The sequence below is a fragment of the Cherax quadricarinatus genome, chromosome 40, assembly GCF_038502225.1.
Source record: "Cherax quadricarinatus isolate ZL_2023a chromosome 40, ASM3850222v1, whole genome shotgun sequence".
Taxonomy (NCBI): Eukaryota; Metazoa; Arthropoda; class Malacostraca; order Decapoda; family Parastacidae; genus Cherax; species Cherax quadricarinatus.
The window spans coordinates 16,664,881-16,683,342 of NC_091331.1; the positions used below are offsets into that span (position 1 = coordinate 16,664,881).

At 41.6% G+C, this 18,462-nt stretch overlaps 1 protein-coding gene across 7 annotated transcripts in view; it reads left to right on the plus strand.

Moving 5' to 3' along the window:
- Positions 1-8,027: 8,027 nt before the first annotated feature.
- Nipped-A (Transcription-associated protein Nipped-A) overlaps positions 8,028-18,462 on the plus strand; it is a 362,660-nt gene continuing 352,225 nt past the window's right edge. For 4 of the 7 annotated variants that reach the window (XM_070092733.1, XM_070092739.1, XM_070092738.1 and 1 more), the window contains exon 1: positions 8,028-8,100. The gene's annotated coding sequence lies outside the window, so the exon portion shown is untranslated. Of the gene's footprint in view, positions 8,101-8,252; positions 8,276-18,462 lie in introns of those variants that run through there. The other 3 variants (XM_070092734.1, XM_070092736.1, XM_070092737.1) reach the window with 3 other exon arrangements.

An 18,462-nucleotide genomic window follows, 5' to 3' on the forward strand; every position in this document is an offset into this window, starting at 1 on the left:
CAACCAGGCTCACTGAGACAAGTGCAACCATAATAGACCACATATGGACCAATATACTAGCCCCCCTTAAATCAGGGATAATCACAGATAGCACTACAGACCACTACCCTACCTTCCTCCTGACAAACATTAATAAACCACCACTTGAATACAACAAAGTCTCATTTAGACTCCATGACGAGGCCTCAAAAAGGAAGTTCACAGCTGACCTAGAGATTGTTGACTGGCCTACAGAATTCTCCAAGGCCAATGGTATTGATGACTGGACAGACATTTTTCTTAACAAATTACTTAGACTATACAACAAACATTGTCCTATAAAAACGAAACAGATCACAAACAAACGGCTTGGTTGCCCATGGCTAACCAGCACCATTCTGAAATCCATTGACAAGAAACACCAGTATGAAAAGCAATATAGACAGGGCTTAATACACAAAGATATTCTTAAACACTATTCATCAGTTCTCACCAAAGTAATAAAGAAAGCCAAACAACTATACTACTCCAGTAGATTCACAGACACTAGAGGAGATATAAAAAAGACCTGGAAAACACTCTCTCAGATTCTAGGGACCCACAAACAGAAAAAAAAACAAGAATATTGTCCTAACTAAACCTAATGAAACACCACTACATCCCACTGACACAGCTAACAAGATAAACTTCTTCTCAACCATAGGATCTAATCTCGCCAATAAAATTTCACATACCAATGCCCATGCCGGGGACTACCTAGATGGGAATTTCCCAAATTCCTTCTATCTTGCACCAACTGAGCCCTCGGAAGTCACCGAGATTATAAAGTCACTTAAAAACAACTTGGGGAATCTGTCTAATGTCCCACCATTACTGTACAAGCGAGCGGCCCATTTCCTTTCGCATGCTATTTCATTACTTTTTAACAAGTCACTAGAAACTAACACCTTCCCGAAACTACTCAAGATGGCAAGGGTTACACCAATACATAAAGGTGGTGACCCTACAGACTTAAACGACTATAGGCCAATATCAAACTTACCATTGCTATTCAAAATCTTTGAGAAACTCGTGCACAGGAGACTATATTCATTTATAACAGCACAAAACATACTCAACCCCTGCCAATTTGGATTTAGGAAAAATAAAAGCACTAACGATGCAATCATAAAAATGCTAGATCTGCTTTACACAGCATTGGAAAATAAGGAATATCCACTAGGAATTTTTATTGACCTAAGAAAAGCTTTTGACACAGTAGACCACGGCATCCTACTCCACAAACTTGACCATTACGGTATAAGAGGCCATGCGCTTGCTTATTTCAAATCTTACCTTACTAATAGGTATCAGTATGTTACCATTAAAGACACAGCATCAACAACACAGCCACTTGATACTGGAGTTCCGCAGGGAAGTGTCCTTGGTCCCCTGCTCTTCCTCATATACATCAATGATCTTCCAAACGTATCCCAACATCTGAAACCCATTCTCTTTGCTGACGACACGACTTATGTCATCTCTCACCCTAATCTTGCCACCCTCAACACCATTGTTAACGAGGAGCTGATCAAAATATCGACTTGGATGACAGCCAATAAACTTACGCTTAACACTGACAAAACCTACTATATTATGTTTGGTAGCAGAGCAGGAGATGCACAAATTAACATTAAGATCGACAACACTCTAATTGCCAGACATAATGAGGGCAAATTCCTAGGCCTATACCTTGACAACAACCTGAATTTCAGCACCCATATCCAACACATAACCAAAAAAGTATCCAAAACAGTTGGGATCCTCTCCAAGATACGATACTACGTGCCGCAAAATGCCCTTCTCACACTATACCACTCACTTATTTATCCATACCTCACCTATGCTATTTGTGCTTGGGGATCAACTGCAGCAACACACCTAAAGCCAATAATAACCCAACAAAAAGCTGCAGTAAGAATAATCACTAAATCCCATCCCTGGCAACACACCCCCCACTCTTCATAGATCTAAACTTACTCCCTGTTCAGTACATCCACACTTACTACTGTTCAATCTACATCAACAGGACCTTAAACTCCAATATCAACCTTGACCTAAAACGCTTTCTTGATAGTTGTGACAGAACCCACAGGCATAACACCAGACACAAACATCTCTACGACATTCCCCGTGTCCGACTAAACCTTTACAAAAATTCAATGTATGTCAAAGGCCCTAAAATCTGGAACACCCTACCTGAGAACTCTAGAACTGCAGACTCATTCATCACCTTCAAAACTACCATTAGAAAACATCTTATCTCCCTGATACACCCCATCAACTAACTACACGAATACCACCTGGTGGTTCACACACTCACTCACCCATTTGACCATAAACAGAAATATTAATCTCAATCTTAAAATAATGAATCCTATGATACTCCAATACTGAAACTATGTACCGTGCCAAAACAAAAGCATTCACATTGCTAAACACACAAAATAGTATTTAGTCATTTAGCCATAATACCAACTTACCTCATAATTTGTAATATTTTAAAATAAAGAATTAAACTAAGTCTGCCCGAAATGCCTAGCCATGCTAGGCGTTCTAGTGGTACACTCTGTAATCATTATTTAACTACATGTAAACCACACAACAACCAAATTCTGTAAATTCAACATTGTAATCTTTATAGAGAATAAACTTTGAATTGAATTGAATTGAATTGAATTATTGCTACTACTATTACTATTACTGCTACTACTAGTACAATTACTGCTACTACTAGTACTAGTACTGCTACTACTAGTACAATTACTGCTACTGTACTATTACTGCTACTATACTATTAATACTACCATACTATTACTGCTACTAGTAGTACTATTACTGCTACTACTAGTACTATTACTGTTACTACTATTACTATTACTGCTACTAGTAGTACTATTACTGCTACTACTAGTACTATTACTGCTACTAGTAGTACTATTACTGTTACTATTACTATTACTGCTACTAGTAGTACTATTACTGCTACTACTAGTACTATTACTGCTACTGGTAGTACTGTTGCTAAGGTGTAGTAAAGAAAGACTAAAGTTCGTCTACAGACAGGCACAGTGTCTGCCTACTGAGGCTCGCAGGACCCTATGTCTAGCCCTTAAACAGTGCCATATAGATTACTCTTGCTCTTCACGGTACTCTACCTTAACTAAAGAAATGAAAGATAGGCTACAAATCACCCAGAACAAAATGGTGAGATTCCTTCTGGACCTGGGTCCAAGAGAGCACTTAGGCCAGGATGAATTACAACAACTGGATATGCTGAATGTTGAAGACAGAGTAAAACAACTAAAGTTAAATTACGTTTATAAAATTGCTCGCAGCCAGTGTCCAGAATATTTTACTGCCAATTTTGTTAAGGCTGCGAACCAAAGCAATTATAGCACTAGGGGAAGGGTGAGTAACTTTGCAGTACCTACAGTCAGTGGTCAAGCTTCAAGCACATTTTTTTGTATACATCAGTAAAGGAGTGGAATAGACTACCTGTACATGCCAAAGCCTGTCAAAGCATGAGCCAGTTGAAGAAGAGACAAAATGTACCTAAAGAATATGGCTACAGAAAGGGAAGAAAGTGATTTCTTTTATATCTAACATAAATGTACAATGATCTGATACTGTATTTAATGTCAATGTAAAAAACTGATTTTACCTTACCCTGTATATCTTTTATTATGGTATAAACCTTGGTAATAAATACCGACAAGTTGGTTTAGAAAGACACGTAAGCAAACACTTTAACATATTTATTAGAAAACGTTTCGGTCCTGGGACCTTGATCACTTCTGTGATCAAGGTCCCAGGACCGAAACTTTTTCTAATAAATATGTTATAGTGTTTGCTTACGTGTCTTTCTAAACCATCTTTTATTATAACTACTTTGAACCTTTAAATATAAATAATACTTATCACAAGGACTCCAATGGAAATAAGTCACTTTGACTTTTTTGGGATTATCCTAGGTAATCTACATATATGCTGCTATGTAATAAGATCACAGTAAACAGGTGATATCAGAATATGCAAAACAACCACTGTGAAAGGATAGTTCCTTGATAATGTGAGAAGTCACGAAAGTGCTTGGAATTTCACTATCCTTTCACAGTGGTTGTTTTGCATATGGTGCTATGTATGATGATCTATGTAAGTGTATTTATGTATACCTGTACCTGATTAACAACTTACTTACTTAATACCACTAAGTAAAAGTAAATAAGCAAAAAAGTGGGTAAAATAAGCGAGTAAAATGAATACTATAAGGTTAGGTTAAGTTATGTCACCTGGAGTTTACCTGGAGAGAGTTCCGGGGGTCAATGCCCCCGCGGCCCGGTCTGTGACCAAGCCTCCTGGTGGATCAGAGCCTGATCAACCAGGCTGTTACTGCTGGCTGCACGCAAACCAACGTACGAGCCACAGCCCGGCTGGTCAGGAACCGACTTTAGGTGCTTGTCCAGTGCCAGCTTGAAGACTGCCAGGGGTCTGTTGGTAATCCCCCTTATGTATGCTGGGAGGCAGTTGAACAGTCTCGGGCCCCTGACACTTATTGTATGGTCTCTTAACGTGCTAGTGACACCCCTGCTTTTCATTGGGAGGATGTTGCATCGTCTGCCAAGTCTTTTGCTTTCGTAGTGAGTGATTTTCGTGTGCAAGTTCGGTACTAGTCCCTCTAGGATTTTCCAGGTGTATATAATCATGTATCTCTCCCGCCTGCGTTCCAGAGAATACAGGTTTAGGAACCTCAAGCGCTCCCAGTAATTGAGGTGTTTTATCTCCGTTATGCGCGCCGTGAAGGTTCTCTGTACATTTTCTAGGTCGGCAATTTCACCTGCCTTGAAAGGTGCTGTTAGTGTGCAGCATTATTCCAGCCTAGATAGAACAAGTGACCTGAAGAGTGTCATCATGGGCTTGGCCTCCCTAGTTTTGAAGGTTCTCATTATCCATCCTGTCATTTTTCTAGCAGATGCGATTGATACAATGTTATGGTCCTTGAAGGTGAGATCCTCCGACATGATCACTCCCAGGTCTTTGACGTTGGTGTTTCGCTCTATTTTGTGGCCAGAATTTGTTTTGTACTCTGATGAAGATTTAATTTCCTTGTGTTTACCATATCTGAGTAATTGAAATTTCTCATCGTTGAACTTCATATTGTTTTCTGTCTTCATATTGGTTGATGTCCGCCTGGAGCCTTGCAGTGTCTGCAATGGAAGACACTGTCATGCAGATTCGGGTGTCATCTACAAAGGAAGACACGGTTACTTTTAGTTTACATTGGTTTTCATTAGTTTAGATTACCTTTCTTACCATTTCCAGAGAAGTGAGCCTACAGATTTAAACAACTATAGGCCAATATCAAACTTACCATTGCTATCCAAAATCTTTGAGAAACTCGTGCACAGGAGACTATATTCATTTATAACGGCACAAAACATGCTCAACCCCTGCCAATTTGGATTCAGGAAAAATAAAAGCACTAACGATGCAATCATAAAAATGCTAGATCTGCTTTACACAGCATTGGAAAATAAGGAATATCCACTAGGAATTTTTATTGACCTAAGAAAAGCTTTTGACACAGTAGACAGGGGTCGAGTCTTAGCTCCTGGCCCCGCCTCTTCACCGGTATGAGTGTGTGCGTGTGTGTGTATGAGTTTGTGTATGTGTGTGTGTGTGTGTGTGTGTGTGTGTGTGTGTGTGTGTGTGTGTGTGTGTGTGTGTGTGTGTGTGTGTGTGTGTGTGTTTATGTGTGTGTGTGTGTGTGAATTTGTATATATGTGTGTGTGTGTGTGTGTGTGTGTGTGTGTGTGTGTGTGTGTGTGTGTGTGTGTGTGTGTGTGTGTGTGTGTGTGTGTGTGTGACTCAACAATCAATATTTGCACCAATAACTCACTACAGTTGTGACCGGGTGTGGAAGTGTGAATTGCTCATTACACTATAATTTGTTCATGATTGTAGCCATGTATAAACGTAAGTAACCATTCTTACAGGATTCATTACCTTTGTAACTTGTGAGTTCATTACCTTGTACCTAGTTCAGCCATCCAAACTTTGGGGCCCAGTCCCTGGACCCATTACGTACCTCTGTAATCTGTAAATACCTTTGTAACTTGTCATGATTGTGACTAGACCTACCCGGAGTTCATTACCTTTGTAATTTGTGAGTTCATTACCTTTGTAAATTGTGAATTCATTACCTCTGTAACTTGCTCAGCTATCAAAACTTTGGAGTCCAGTCCCTGGACCAATTATGTACCTCTGTAATCTTTTGACTACCGCCCACAGGATGGGTATGGGGTGCATAATAAACATATTAAACTAACTAACTAACTAACACAGTAGACCACGGCATCCTACTCCACAAACTTGACCATTATGGTATAAGAGGCCATGCGCTTGCATATTTCAAATCTTACCTTACTAATAGGTATCAGTATGTCACCATTAAAGACACAGCATCAACAACATAGCCACTTGATACTGGAGTTCCGCAGGGAAGTGTCCTTGGTCCCCTGCTCTTCCTCATATACATCAATGATCTTCCAAACGTATCTCAACACCTGAACCCCATTCTCTTTGCTGACGACACCACTTATGTCATCTCACACCCTAATCTTGCCACCCTCAACACCATTGTTAATGAGGAGCTGATCAAAATATCGACTTGGATGACAGCCAATAAACTTACGCTTAACACTGACAAAACCTACTACATTATGTTTGGTAGCAGAGCAGGAGATGCGCAAATTAACATTAAGATCGACAACACACTAATTGCCAGGCATAATGAGGGCAAATTCCTAGGCCTATACCTCGACAACAACCAGAACTTCAGCACCCATATCCAACACAACCAAAAAAGTATCCAAAACGGTTGGGATCCTCTCCAAGATACGATACTACGTGCCGCAAACTGCCCTTCTCACACTATACCATTCACTTATATATCCATACCTCACATATGCTATCTGTGCTTGGGGTTCAACTGCAGCAACACACCTAAAGCCAATAATAACCCAACAAAAAGCCGCAGTAAGAATAATCACTAAATCCCATCCCTGGCAACACCCTCCCTCCCCCCACTCTTCATAGATCTAAACTTACTCCCTGTTCAGTACATCCACACTTACTACTGTGCAATCTACATCAACAGGACCTTAAACTCCAATATTAACCTTGACCTAAAATGCTTTCTTGATAGTTGCGACAGAACCCACAGGCACAACACCAGACACAAACATCTCTATGACATTCCCCGTGTCCGACTAAACCTTTACAAAAATTCAATGTATGTCAAAGGCCCTAAAATCTGGAACACCCTACCTGAAAATTCTAAAACTGCAGACACATTCATCACCTTCAAAACTACCATCAGAAAACATCTTATCTCCCTGATACACCCTGTCAACTAATTACACGAATACCACCTGGTGGTTAACACTTACACTCACTCACCCATTTAACCTTAAACAGAAATATCAATCTCAATCTCAAAATAATGAATCTTAACTAGTCATAAGTTGGCCTGTGATACTCCAATACTGAAACTATGTATAGTGCCAAAACAAAAGCATTCACATTGCTAAACTCACAAACTAGTATTTAGTCACTTAGCCATAATACCAACTTACCTCATAATTTTGTAATATTTTAAACTTAAGATTTAATTTAAGTCTGCCCGAAATGCCTAGCCATACTAGGTGTTCTAGTGGTACACTCTGTAATTATTATTTTACTACATGTAAACCACACAATAACCAAATTCTGTAAACTCAGCATTGTAATCCTTATAGAGAATATAACCATTGTGGCTTAGCGCTTCTTTTTGATTATAATAATAATCGGACATACCAAAAAAATAATAATTATTGATCAACCCCACGCCAGCCGCCACGCTGAACATTCAACATGTCAAACAAAAGTCTTTTCTATAATACCTATTTTTCATTTACTTTTGATTAACCAATGGATTTTAGGCTCAATGATATATTTAGTGATAGTGGCCAGAAATTAAGAACCATATGTTCAGTGATGTAGATGGCGCTGCTCTTCACGTAGGTAAACAAGGATACTCAAGCAAGTGCTGTTTTTGTCTCTTTATTTTGATTATTAGGGGAAGTTTTGAGGAGTGTATGTGGGAAGTGTGTAGTAAGTTTGAAGGTGTGTAGGCTGGTGTGAGAGTAGGCAAGTGTGAGAGGTGGTGATGTCTGCTGCAGTGTTCAGTCTGCCGCGGGTTTTCGTTTTAGCAGAGGTGCGCATAAATTGTGTTTTATTAAATATGAAGTTGGTCTAGCGTTTCTGAAAGCTCTTTAAGATGAAAAGAGATAACCCTTGAAAAGTTAGACCTTATTTCAAAGAGGTACATGAGACAGTTTTTCCCCCTTTACCTGTATAGTTGAAGTGGCCACTCTCTCCAGTATCCAACATTCATGTATGTAAGACACGTTTAAAACAATTAGATGTCTTTATTACCAAACGTTTCGCTTACACAGTGGGCTGTTTCAGTCGAATATTGAGGAAGCTGTAGAGATGTATTATTATTATAATCGAGGGGGAAGCGCTAAACCCGTAGGATTATACAGCGCCTGGGGGGGATGTGGAAGACATTCAGGCTTAATTCGAGGAACTGGTCTCACAGATCCAATTCCCTAAATCAAGAGCCCCTCACCAACATAAAGGAATCTTCCTTGAGTGGCGTAGAGATGTAAAGATGATATAACCTCATCGCACTGCTGTTTCCTCTACTCGGCTGAACAACCAACTGTGTAGGAGAAACGTTTGATTAGTTTATTCAGGTATACACAAATATAGTTACATTGTTTATCATACATAGCAGCGTATGTGTACAGAACCTGGATAACCCAAAAAAGTCAGAGTGACTTATTTCCATTGGGAATAAAAGAGCCTAAATGTTTCACATGTCTTATCAACTTGTTGTTTTGTATACCATTTTCATATTTACATCCAGCATTCTTTTATAGCTATGCTGTATGACCTGTACTTAATGTAACTTTGTCACTGAGTGCCACATGATCCAGGGAATTGTACCTCTCATCCTTTGGAACCTAATTACCTCCTATCGCCTAGGTGCTGAATGGCCTCTGTGGATTTTAGGTGTGGCTCTTCCCCTTAATAAATGACCCATTTAGGATTTTTTTTTTATATTTTATTTATAACATACAATACATTAACAAAAGCATACAGTATGAGAGCATCGACAGACAATATAAATTCATCAATTTCTATACACTGGAATACGCAGTAATATGTCAAATATATACACTTCATGCAGCTAATAGGTGAATACTGCCATATACATAATTCATTACTACAAAATATAGCTATTCAAGTAATACAAAATAAAGAATTCTCTTACTCCTTCCCGACTGCTAATTTCAATATACAAACACAATAATTACATGCCGCAAAAAATGCAAGCAGTATAACCCCCCCCCCCATTTTACCCCAGCTCACCAAAATGTACAGCATTTCACCGTTGTTTATTTAACTTATAAACTAACCATACTAAATTAAACTTAAGAACATATTATATTGAAAACAATAACAACTCTACAGTAGTGAAAATGCCAGCTGCTGTCCTAACATTATTTATATATACATATGTATATATATACATTATAAACTGAATTAGTTTACAATGGGAGTCAAATCCTATCTTTATTGCTGTCCCATGCAGCATTCTCAGACTTCTACTATTATACGCTACTACGATAGCCTTCAGCAGAAGGCATTAATTAACAAATATTAAATAACACTAAGAACGCATGAACTCAGCACTCCCATGCACATCCCAATTACACACAATCGTTCTCTCTTGCACTTATCACTCACCCACGCACATGCACACCAAACCAACATCTTTCGTTTGGCAAGCCCGTTTAGTACCCCCCCTTTTTTATCAAATGCTTTACACAACAATCTAAACCCACTTCCCCCCCCTCACAACTCTAGCAACTCCCCAACAGTGATGGACCTGTAACCCTCAGTGAAATCTCCCTCCCATCTCCTCCCATAAATTTCCCGATTCCTATTCATTGTCCTACAAAAAAACCTCGCTAAAACTCGTTTCCTCATCTCCCCATTATCCACCCCTCTCATTCCCCACGATATGTACATGAAATCCACCATGATATAAGCTACTCCCCGTGCCACATTCTCCCCCACCCCCCCTATATCAAGACTCAGCGCTCTCAACACTGACACCCCAGTTCCTCCTATCCTCCTGACCACTTTCCCCAGCCATTCCCTCACACTCCCCAAATAATCGCAAAAGTATACCACATGATAGGCTGTCTCCAACTCCCCACATAACCCACACCAACCCTCCTCTACGACACGTCTATTTCTGAGGACTGATCCAGTAGGCAAAATCCCATGTAAAAATTTAAACATGATCTCTCGCACCCTGGGCCCTAGCTTTAGTTTACCGAACAGACTTCATATAGCGCCCCATGCATACATCGGGAACAGCCCCTCAACTGGGGCCGTCTCCTCTACCCTCAATATTTGATATAAATCCCTCACCTTTAATTTGTCTGGCTCGCGCGCCCACAAAAGTGCCCTCAACAAAATCTCACACTCCCTCCATTCCCCACCCACATACATTCCCCTCAAAATATCATGCAACCTTTGCATGCATGTCCCCCTCTGTCCCCCTAATCTTTTCCACTCCCACCTGACGAAAATGCATTTCACCCTCCTTCCCAGGTCCAACAAACCTAAACCTCCCTTCTTCACCGGCAAAGTCACCACCTCCCTCTTCATCCATTCACATCCTGAGCCCCATAAGAACCTAAAAACACTTCTAAGGATATGAGTAATCTCAGCCCTCAGCAATGGAAAAACTGCTGCTACATACCATACCTTACTGTACAGCAATACATTAATAACAATCGCCCGTTGCAATGATGTCAAGTGATAAGGCCGTAACATCCCCAACCGATGTTCCACGCGTTCCACCATTCTCAACGAATTCGCCTCCCTAGCCTCCCGTATGGTCGCTCCATACAAAATGCCACATATTAATAACTGTCCTTCCTGCCTTCTCACCACATCACAGTCCCAATCAACTCTGTCTCTCCACTCCCCTAGCCCCATGATCTTTGTTTTCTCAACGTTTACCGCCATGCCTGTCGCCCCTCCAAACATGCCAACCACTCCTCCCAGCTCTCTCAATCTTGTTCCCTTCCGGACTAGGAGTGTCGTGTCATCCATGTAACCTACCACATGATGCCTAATCAAGCCCTCCCTCGACCCCTCCCCCCCACACACTGGTCTCAACCAACCTATAAAATGGATCTTGCACACATGCAAATAATAACTGTGATAGTGGGCAACCCTGCCTCAAGCCCCTACCCATGTTCACCACACCTCCCACACGTCCATTGATCTGAATTCTCGCTTTTGCCCCTTTATACAACGTTTCAACCCACCCCACAATCTCATCCCCAAAACCTTGTTTGCTAAGGATCTGTCTTAAGCCCTCCCTTTCCACCTGATCATAAGCACCCTGCCAATCAGTCGCCACCATACCCCCTCCTTCCTGCGTCCCCTCAAAACTCTCAACAAACCCCTTTAGAATTCCGTGCTCCATGACCATCGACCGTCCTGGCAACCCTAGTTGACCTTTTGAAACTACACGTCCCACTACACATTTTAACCTATTCCCCAAAATCTTCGCGAACAATTTATAGTCCGCACACATGAGAGTAATCGCCCTGTAATCCTTAAGTGTACTCTGCCCCTTACCCTTAGGCACAAGCACAACGACCCCTGTACTTTGCGTCTCGCCCAGTTCTCCCCCGTCTTTCATTCTATTGAACAGCGTTACTAAAAAACCCCTTAACAGATCCCAATGTTTTAAGTAAAATTCACTTGGTAGTCCATCAATACCTGGTGCTTTGCCTCTGCACATGTCTACAAGCGCTCTCCATATCTCCCCCTCTTCAATCTCACCACCCAAAGCTTCCCTGTCCTTTCTCCCCAGAGCTATGGGCTCTACAGCACACACCCCATCAAGATCCTCCCTATTAACTCCTTTACTTTTCCAATAATGCCCATACCATGCATCCGCGAACATACTCATCCCCTCCGTTGTTTTTAACACCTGCCCCTCCCTAAAACCTTTCACCTCAGTGTGCACTTCCAAATCTGCTATTGTGGTTGCTGTCCTCCTCTGCTGTTGTCTCCTCAACACACATGCCAATGGCTTGTCCCCCCAAAGCACTTCCTCCACACCCGCCTGCACCCGCACCGCATGAAATCTCTCCTCCTGCACCTCTCTTAACCTGCTCTTCAGATCATCTATTGCCTCTGTTTGGAATACCCCTCCCACCACTCCTTGCTCATGATAGTATCCTATTCTACTTTCCAAATAATTTGTTAATCCATACTTCAGTCGATTTATACGCTTCCCCTCACCCACGTAAAACCTACGAATCCTCTCCTTGGCCACACTGTCCCACCAACGTACAACATTATCAACCCTTTTTGCCTCCTCACTTAGCTTCCTCCACAACGAAGCAAACCCCACCTCCACTTCCTCATCCTCAAGGAGTCGCGTGTTTAATTTCCAGTAGCTTTCAAACCGTTTCACTAACGAATCCCATGCCACCCCCACCACCACTGCCCTGTGATCTGAATAAATTGCTTCTATAGTGTTAAAAGACTCTACTGAAACCCCTTGCGTTATATAGATCCTATCCAGTCTAGCTGCGTATTCCCTCCTTTCATACGTATGCTGCACTTCACCTATTCCACCCCAAAATGCATCTCGTACTCCAATATCTCTACACAGATCTCGCAACACGTTTGAAAAATATCCCGCCCCTGCTGGCGTCACATCAAATCTCCGTATTATACAATTCCAATCTCCCCCAATCAATGCAACCCTGGGCAGCGCTCTCAAGAAATACACCAGATCATCCCTTACAAATGCCGATTTTACCCTCACATCGTTCTCCGCCGGAGCATACACTCCAACAAAGGACACGCGTTCACGCATCCACCACCCGTCCACTCTCATTATTCTTCCCTCACCCCCCCCCTCAAACCTTTGCAAAACAAACGGGCTTGCCTCACGAATTAAAACACCTACTTCGCCTTTTAAACGTGTCGTTGGCATTACAAAAGCCCTATATCCATCCACCTCCAGCATTTTTTTCTGCTTTCAAGTTATGCTCTTGTATAAAGGCAACATCTACCTTGTAACGATACAGCAGTCCTCGCAACCATACACACTTACCACTCTTACATAAACCATTAACATTAATTGTCATACACCTTAGGCCTGCTTACGTTTTCCACCCACTTTTCCCCACCACATTTTTCCGCTGTCCAGTAGCCTCATACACACCGTCCTTGGCACTCACCCCACCCCCTCCACTCCTAACCCCTTGCTGGCGTTTCTTTTTCTCTGTGCCTCTACACACACCTTCAATCCCCGCCTTTTTCCCTGGTCTTTGTGCTGGAGTGAGGACGTCATGAGAGTCAGACGTGACAGCTGCCCGCTTCCTCGACACTTCCTCTTCCGCCATGCTTGCCTCCTGACCTTCCTCATTGTGCACCTCCACCTCTATCACCTCATTCCCCTTCTCACTACTTGGCCAAGCCGACATTACATTCCTTTCTCCAGACCCGCATGCTTCCCCTTGTCCCGGTACCTGGTCTCCCGTCGTTACCTCTGTCAAGGCTTCCTCCGATTTAGGGAACATCTCCTGCAAAACTGTCTCAAGCACTACGTCAATTTCTACGTCATTCGGTACATCCTTGTCCACCTCGTGCATCACATCCTCTGCAGACGCACTCAATTGCTGCACTGCACCCTCATGCTCCACCTCATGTTGCATTTCCTCCACTTCCTCACTCCATAACCGACCACGCCTACGTCTATCCTGGCGGTTCTGATCAGTCACTGTAGGTCCTCGCCTCGAAATGTCACTCCTTGGTATTCCCTGGCCAGTCCTCCGCACACATTCAGCCGCTATGTGATCATAACCATCACACAGTCTACAAGTTCTACGTTAGCCAGCGTAAGTTACAAGTATTTGTGTCCTAAATTCCTCTAAGAACACATACGAAGGTTTAGGTTGCCTCAGAGTCATCTTTAGGCTAAAACTACCTTCTGGATAACCCACATAAGCCCCTGCCATCCACTTGCCTTGTTGAGCTACGTGTACAGTTCCAAACTTCCCGAACACACTACGTAGGTCAGCTTCATTTGCCTCGAAAGGCACATTATGTAACTTTACATACGTAAATTGACTTGAAACATCGACCATCTTTACCAGGATGTCCTCGTTAACCTCGATAGCAACATCCTGATAATGAGCAAGTAGATCCTCATACACCTGTGATGACAGCAGTTTCATGAACATTCGGTAGTTTCCATTTAAGGCTACACCGTAAAGGTCACAATCCTCAATCCCATATGTCTCTCGAATAATTAGAGGCAACAACGTCAACGCCGAATCTTGATTAATTGTACCTCTCAGTAATTCTATACCGACAGTGTTAATTCTGCGTCGCACCCCATCCACCATTGTGACAGCCTGGCTAGCACTTGCGCCTGTCAGAGAGGAGTAGCAAACGTCCACCCTCACCGGCAGCTGGGCGAGGGATGCTACATCTGGTTAATCAGTGATTAGTGTCATTTTAGTTAACTTGCCTCATCTAATCACAACAAATGTAAACAGACATGCTAGCATTTCCTTATCTACCAATGGAAATCAAGGACCCTAATGGAAATAAGCCACTATGACTTTTATTGGGTTATCCTAGGTATGATAATTGTATTTCACCTAAATTTGTGTAACTGTACTTATATGTGCTTGTACCTAAATAAACTTACCACTGGCAGAGTAGGTTAAGTTATGTTAGATATTTTAGGTTGAGTTATAAAGAATAAAAGTATGCTTAAATCACACAAGTAGCTGGTCTGGATACTAACTATTTTTAGGGTTAAGTAAGGTTCGTCAAAAAATAGGATAAGTATTTGCTGACGTAGGTCTTAGTCATGTGATGACCCACTGTTGGAGCTTTTGGTCATCTGACCGAGGCCTTCTGCTGGCTTACCGGTCCACCTTTTTAAAAATTATGGTCATAGTTATAACCATTTTTACAGTACTATTTTTAAATAATAATAATAATAATAACAACAATAGTAATAATAATATTTTATTGCATTACCATTGATATCTTGTACCTTTGGTGAGTTTTGAGTTTTCTTTTCCCAGAGCCTGCCCCTGGGCCAAGCTTGTCTGGTGATTGCCTGGTCAACCAGGCTGTTGCTGCTGGTGGCACAATGGCCCACATATCACATTCTGGTTGATCAGGCCCCTGGTGGAGATACTTGTCCAGTTTTCTCTTGAAAACATGTGCACTTGTCACAGCAGTGTTTCTTGAGTGATTCTGAAAGTGATTAATGAACCAAGGATAGATTGCTTTAATGGTTGGAATGCCTACAGTGTTCATTCTGGATTCTGTTTTAATATGGAAGTTTGCTTAATTTTGTGTAAAATTGGTCACATTACCATCTTCCGAACAATTTAAGAACATAAAAGGATTTAGGAGTTCTGGTTATCAGTAATCTGAAACCTAGACAACAGTGCATAAGTGTTTGCAATAAAGCTAATAGAATCTTTGGCTTCATATCAAGAAGTATAAATGATAGAAGTCCTCAGGTTGTTTCTCAACTCTATATACATTATCTTTGGTTAGGCATCGTTTAGATTATGCTGCACAGTTCTGGTCACTGTATTACAGGAAGGGTATAAATGCTCTGGAAAACGTACTAAGGATGATGACAGAGTTGATCCCACACATCAGGAATCTTCCCTATGAGGATAGACTGAGGACCTTGAATCTGCACTCTCTAGAAAGGCGTAGAATTAGGGGGAATACGATTGAGGTGTATAAATGGAAAACAGGAATAAATAAAGGGGATGTAAATAGCATGCTAAAAATATCTAGCCTAGACAGGACTTGCAGCAATGGTTTTAAGTTGGAAAAATCAGATTCAGGAAGGATATAGGAAAGCACTGGTTTGGTAATAGAATTTTGGATGAGTGGAACAAACTCCCGAGTACCAACATAGAAGCTAAGACATTGTGTAGTTTTAAAAATAGGTTAGATAAATACATGAGTGGGTGTGGGTGGGTGAGAGTTGGACCTGACTAGCTTGTGCTACTAGGTCATATGCCATGGTCCTTCCTTAAGTGAATGTGACCTGACCTGACTAGGTTAGGGTGCTGGCTTAAGCCAGTAGGAGAATTGGACCTGCCTTGCATGGGCCAGTTGGCCTGCTGCAGTGTTCATTCTTTATGTTTTTATAAGAAAGAATGAGCACTGCAGCAGGCCCATGCTAGGCAGGTCTAATTCACCTACTGGCCTAAGCTAATCAGGTCCAAGTCACATCCACTTAAGAAGGAAGGAGCACTGCATCAGACCTATTAGCACAAGCTAGTTAGGTCCAACTCACACCTGCCCACACCCACTCATATATTTGTCTAACCTATTTTTAAAACTACACAATGTTTTAGCTTCAATGATGCTACTTAGGAGTTTCTTCCACTCATCCACAACTTTATTACCAAACCAATGCATTCCTATATCCTTGCTAAATCTAAATTTTTCCAACTTGAAACCATTGCTGTGAGTCCTGTCTTAGTAAGTTAGTTATAGCACATTATTTACATTCCTTTTCTTTATTCCTGTTGTCCATTTATACACCTGAATCATATCCCACCTAATTCCATGCCTTTCTAGAGAGCACAGATTCAGGACCCTCAGTCTATCCTCATAGGAAAGATTTCTGATACATGGGATCAACTTTGTCATCCTCCTTTGTATGTTTTCCAGCGCATTTGCATATATCCACACTGTAATATAATATATAGAGATGAACAACCTGAGGGCTCCTGTTATTTATGCTTCTTGACACGAAGCCAAGAATTCGATTTGCTTTATTGTGAACACTTATGCACTGTTGTCTTGGTTTTAGATTACTGCTAACCAGAACTCGTAAATCTTTTTTGCAATCAGTGATATTAAGATTTACACTACAGTGGACCCCCGCATAGCGAACTTAATCCGTGCAAGAGGGCTGGTCGTTATGCGAAATGTTCGCTATGCGAATTAATTTTCCCCATAAGAAATAATGGAAATAAAATTAATCCGTGCAAGACACCCAAAAGTATGAAAAAAAAATTTTTTTACCACAAAAAAATGTTAATTTTAGTACACACAAACTGAAAAAGGCATGCACAATTACATGACACTTACTTTTATTGAAGATCTGGTGATGATTGATGGGATGGGAGGAGGGGAGAGAGAGTGTTAGTGTTTAGAAGGGGAATCCCCTTCCATTAACACTTGAGGAGGCAAGTCCTTTTCCGGGGTTACTTCCCTTCTTCTTTTAATGCCACTAGGACCAGCTTCAGAGTCACTGGACTTCTTTCTGTCCATAGAGCTCTGTACCTCCCGTTCCTTTACGATTTGTCTAAAATGGGCCATAACATTGTCATTGAAATAGTCACCAGCACGCCTTGCAACAGCTGTGTCAGGGTGATTTTCATCCATAAAGGTTTGCAGTTCAACCCACTGTGCACACATTTCCTTAATTTTTGAAGTAGGCACAATGGATTCCACAACTGGCATAGGCTTCTCAGGGTTAGCCCCAAACCCTTCAAAATCTTTCTTAATTTCCATACTAATTCTCACCCTTTTTACCACAGGGTTGGCACTAGAAGCTTTCTTGGGGCCCATGGTCACTTATTTTCAACAAACAGAACCGAAAACACTGTAATAATACGAAATATTCCGAGTGTATGCTTGAATGTTACCGCGGAGGCTAGCTGGTAAACAATGGGACGGGCGGCACATGTGAGGCTGGCTGAGGGCCCACATTGGACGCGTCTCGGACGAAGTTCGCTGAGCGGGTTTTTGTCTACTATGCGGGGCAAAATTTTAGCGATCAAAGCGTTCGCTATGCGGAATGTTCGCTATGCAAGGCGTTCGCTATGCGGGGGTCCACTGTATTTGGTTTATAAGTGTCATGGTTATTTTCCTTTTTAGCGCTTAGAACTTTGCATTTGTCTATGTTAAACATCATCTGCCACTTCTCTGACCACTGCTTCAGTCTATTTAGATCTTCCTGGAGCGCTCTAGTGTCCTCATCAGAATGAATTTGACGGCCTATTTTGGTGTCATCGGCAAACTTGCTTGTGTTTCTATTTATACCCTTATCTGTGTCGTTTATGTAAATTGTGAACAACAAAGGGCCCAACACTGAACCCTGTGGAACATTGCTTGTAGTGCTTCCCCACTCTGATTTCTCCTCGTTTTTGCAAACTCTAGGTTGCCTATCTGTCAGCCATGCCTCTATCCAGGAAAAATTTCTCTTCCTATTCCGTATGCCCC